Genomic DNA, 5,250 nt, shown 5'->3' with positions numbered 1-5,250 from the left:
AGGTAGGTATATTACATTAAAGTCCTATTCAGGCTTATTCATGTATTGGCTGGGTGCTGGAAGTATTACCATAAAACACAACATAAAATATTAATTTGTAAAACAGTTTGCAATTATCCCTATATAAAGGCTGATCAGAAGGATCAGAATTGTGACTCTAAACACAAGTTATGTCTACCTTGGCTAGCTTACCCAAGACAGCTTGAATCCAGCTAACATGCGTAACAATAGCAATAAAAATGGGACCATGAGCACTTGAGGGCAGGCTACCAAGCTGAGTACATATCCAGGGACCACACCAAGCTTATACTACCCGTGCTGCTGTGTCTTCACTGCTGTTATCTGCATTCGCTGGATTAAAGCCAGTTTAATCCAGAGTAAAATAGCCCATGCAGAGCTTTTACTATGTAGACATACTCTCAGACCAGTTTGGAGTGTGGCAGGGGAAAGAAAGGTTTCAGAGTAGCAGCCGTGTTAGTCTGTATTCGCAAAAAGAAAAGGAGTACTTGTGGCACCTTAGAGACTAACAAATTTATTAGAGCATAAGCTTTCGTGAGCTACAGCTCACTTCATCGGATGCATGCCTCAGACTCAACCTGTGAAGAAGCGTAGTGGCCAGTTTTGGTCAAGCAAGCAGAACTTACGGCCTCCGAAAGGGAGCAACGGAACTGTGAAATAGAGCCTTTATGCACAGGGGAGAAAGAGACAAAATGGAAGCACTCTGCTCTGGGACATGATAGGCAGCAGCAACTCAAGAGCTGTTTAGCAAACTCTGCAGCCTCTGAAACCATTCAGCTCCTGTAAACATCCCCACTACAGAAGAGGCCCCCTCATCTATGATCCAATTCAGCAACCAACCATCAACCCTTCTCCCACTGCTCCAGCATGAGTCCCACCACCAACTCCAACCCACCTGAGGTCTCTTGTTCGAACGCACAATCCACAATTATTTGTAGAAAATGGTGGGTTATGGGATGATTGACTTTTATGGGTCATGGACCAACCAACCAAAAAAAAAAAAAGTACAACTACTATATCTGAACCACTAGCTTTAGGTAAAAGTTTTATTTTTATTTTAAGCCACTTCATCCATCCCTACAGAGCAACTGGCTACCTTCAACATATTATGATGTAAATGATGTTAATTACATCATAATTAAATATATATATATACATATATAATATAATATGTATATATGTAATACATATAATTAAATAATTATTCAACAAATTATGACGTACAGCAAAAACCCAAGGTGAGCTGTCTGTATATCAGAAGACACCTCAGATGGCTCTGATGTTTGAACATAGATTATTTGTGGGTAAGCCTACATTTAGAGGTCATGGAATCCGTGACTTTCAGAGACCTTCCCCCCCCCCCGTGACATTTTCTGCTTCAGCCCCTGGGGCCGCGGGTCTGGAGCTGGCAGCTAGCGGGGCCCCAGCAGTGTTCCAGCAACAGGTGACAGCCTCTTCAGGGTCCCCCCTGCAGGGTTCCAGTGACAGCCTCCTCAGGGTTCCACCAATGGGTGACAGCCTCATGGGAGCTGGGGGAACCCAACAGCTCCCAGACCTTATGGTGGCAGGAGAAACCATGGAGCTGCAGCAGCAAAAGTCACAGACAGGTCACAGCTTCTGTGAATTTTTATTGCCCGCAACCCGTCCGTGACTTTTACTAAAAATAACCATGACAAAATCTTATCCTTATTTCTGGGTATGACAAAATGTGCAGGCATATGCCCAGCACTCAGATGAAAACAGGCTGACCATAAAACTCCAAAGTCCGCAAGGCCTATGCAAGAGTAACAGAATGGCTTTTGGGTCTATTGCACAGTGCCTCAACATTTGATAATACAGATTATTCATGGAATTTGCGTAAAGGGTCATTTAATCTCTCTCTCTGCCAGCGTCGGGTTGCTCCCATCACAACACAGTGATTTGGCCCAGCCTAGTTTTACATATCTCTAGTGATAAGACTTGCACCATTTTCTTTGCAAAATTAATCCAAAGAGGAGATTTTTCTTGATGCTCTCAGCCTAAATACATCTTTTCTTATTGGTTTCTCGTAATTCCTTGTACTATCCTACACTATTTTCCTCATCATACAAATAAAGGAATGGCTACGCTGGATCAGAGATTGGTCTATCTAGCCTAGTACCCCATTCTGATGATTGCTAGTACCTGCTGTTCCAGAGGAAGAAATCCTGCAGTAGGCAGTTAGGGAATAATCAGTGCCCAGGATGAGGATCGGTAATTTATATTCAGAATCTCCCCAGTCCCCCATCCAAACAAAGTGCTAAGTACGTTCGTTTCCATTAACTCACAATACTTATAAAAGCAGAGTTCCATATGTTTAAACTTAAGAAAATATTTGGTGGGGAAAGAAATTATATAGAGAATTGTTTATTTTACCACTTTTTTAAATCTACAAAAAGTTGTTCAGTGTCATACTAGCACAAAAAACATTTTAATTTGTTTATTAATATAAAACTACAGTATGTCACTGTGCTTCTTACGACAGATACAATGTTACATGTAACATTAGCAGTTTCAATTACTACAGGCAGGATTCACAAATACAGACACACCATAGCTATATTTTACAGCACCTTACAAGAGAAACAAGGTGGGTGAGGTAATATCTTTTATTGGACCAACTTCTGTTGGTGAGAGAGACAAGCTTTCAAGCTACACAGAGCTCTTCTTCAGTCTGGGAAAGGTACTCAGTGTCACAGCTAAATACAAGATTGAACAGATAGGTTAGCACAAGCAGTTAGCACGTTCTAATAATTCAAGGTAAAGTGGCCAGTTAACACCCCCTAGTCATAAGACAAAAAGGGGGGGTTATTGGGTTACGAGTTGTTGTAATTAATCACAAATCTAGTGTATGTATTAAGACAATGATTTGTAGTGTCTACACTACACCAACAGAATTTGGTCCAGTAAAAGAGATTACCTCACCCAATTTCTCTCTCTAAGATTCCGGGACCGACACTGCATAGCATCTTCCAAGATCATTTTAGTTTTAAATGGTATGATTCTGACACTCCTTTACAGAGTAGGCAATTAGTTAATGCTCAAATGCACTTTTGAGCTAAAGATATTAGAATAATGCCCATACTATCAAAGATAAAGGATGTAGGTTTAATATGCAGTCATTGGTAAGGATTAAATATGCTAATAAACATATAGCTCCTGAAAAAAAAAAGGGGGGGAGGCAGGGGGAAGCTCTACACCCAACAAATAAAGTTCACAGGACATTATGTGGGAAGATTTGTTATCATGTTTATACTTTATTGATAGACCCTAATCCTGCAAAGACTTAAGCACCTGAGTAACTATGATCATGTGAGTAAAGTGATTTGTGTGAGTAAGTCTTTAAAGTATTGTGGCATTTCAGGTCCAAATGCTTATTTATATTGATAAAAAATGATGAACTCTGAATCCTTTCTATACATCAGCCAAGGAGGCTTGAGAGTTTAAAGACTCTAGAGGCCCAAATCCAGTGTAAAAATTTTGTAGTGTTATGACCAGTTAAGTTTTTAATCTATGCACTATATTCAGGGAAAAGCATAACCATTGCATGCCCTAACTACACATGCCTATAGACATACGTATACACGTCCACTGCAGAAAGCAAAAACTTCCTGTGTCAGCAAATTCATAATACATATGCTGAGGTTTTCAAATTGCAGCTTTTTACGGGTTTTAAAAGCATATTTCCCCCTCTGTTTACTGTAGGTATTAATGTTTATTCACAGGCACTAACCCACTCAGCACTTTATACAAACTGGAATTTTAATAATCTAATCCAGAAATCATCTTTAATTGTGACACCTAGCAGTTACGTTCTGATGACCACGCTGGTCCCTACACTCCATATCTAAATTAAGCATAATATTTTCATTAAAATTAGTCAAGTTTCAACTGCTTCATATTGCTTTTTTTTTTTCATTTAGTTAGCACACAGGTCTTCAATATAGTATATACTTTACTGAAGTGCAGTAAAGTGTGAAGTTATTTATTTATAAGCACCTCGTCTGTTTGACCTTAAATGGAAGCCAACAGCAATCTTAACAATTGCTAAGCAGAGACTATATCTAGTTAGCAAATAGTGCATATTAACTAGGGTGAGATGAACCTGTACTATAAGCAGTTGGTCAAATTTCCTAGGACGGCGTATATTTCAGCCTCTATCCTGACGAACAAAGTAGACGTACATAAAAACAAAAGCAATTTTATGGTCAGCTTTTATCTCTAAATAATGTAACTTTGGTTCAGAATTATTTAAATGTTTTAAAGCAACTGTTTAGTGACAGAAAACATGCATAATAGTTCCTCACAAAAAAAAAGCGATAATACTAACAAACCATATTCTGAAATCTTCACTATTAATAGCATTTAATCAGTAGATGTATAGAGCTTTTTTATTAACAAATGTGTAGTAAAAACAAGTTACTTCTAAAGCGGACTCAAACTGCATGCAGCAGTTCTATGCTGGAGTACTGTGCAATGCCTCTGTCATTCAAGTGAGCTTTTCCCATTATTACAGATGATTACATTAAAATCACAGATTTTGTAATCACAGTGCTGGTTTTACCTGCAAGGACAGGATGGAGGAGTTAAGTGAAACACTACACTGATTGAAATGTTTGATTTCTCACATGGAAAAAAAAGCAATCCAAACAAGAACACACATTTTCCCAACAAACCAGCTCCACCTCCCATAGATTTATTGCTTCAGGGCAGCTGAGTGAGACTGCACTACAGGATTAGGGCTTGTAGTCCAATCTGCACTCATGGGGAATCAAACTGAAGTCTGCGGGGCCCCACATGAACACAGAGGGCCAATCTCAAAGATAAGGTTGCAAAATCAGGGCCCCACAACTTTTCTTTTTTGTTAAGATAGAACCCCCAATATTAATTTAAAATTTCCAATTGGAACAAAACCAAAAATGAAACATAACGACATTTTTCTGTTTCCAGAGGTCAAAGCAATTTAAAACTGCTCACTTTATAACTCAGCAGTAGAAAACAGAATGGGAACATACTTTTCTTCAGTTTAAAAGGGATTAGAAAGTTCAGTTCTACAAGATTGCAGTGTTATTGCGGAAAATTTTAGAGACAAAATTAAAGTAACTTCACAAAATAAAATGCCAACCAACAGGTAACAGCACTGGGGGAAAAAACCTTCTGGTTTGCCAGCTACCCTAAAATTATATGTTTAAAACAAAAAAGACTGTCACTGTA

The sequence above is a fragment of the Dermochelys coriacea genome, chromosome 7 (assembly GCF_009764565.3).
Source record: "Dermochelys coriacea isolate rDerCor1 chromosome 7, rDerCor1.pri.v4, whole genome shotgun sequence".
Lineage (NCBI taxonomy): Eukaryota > Metazoa > Chordata > Testudines > Dermochelyidae > Dermochelys > Dermochelys coriacea.
The sequence above is the reverse complement of the archived record's forward strand: the minus strand, read 5'-3'. Positions refer to the sequence as shown.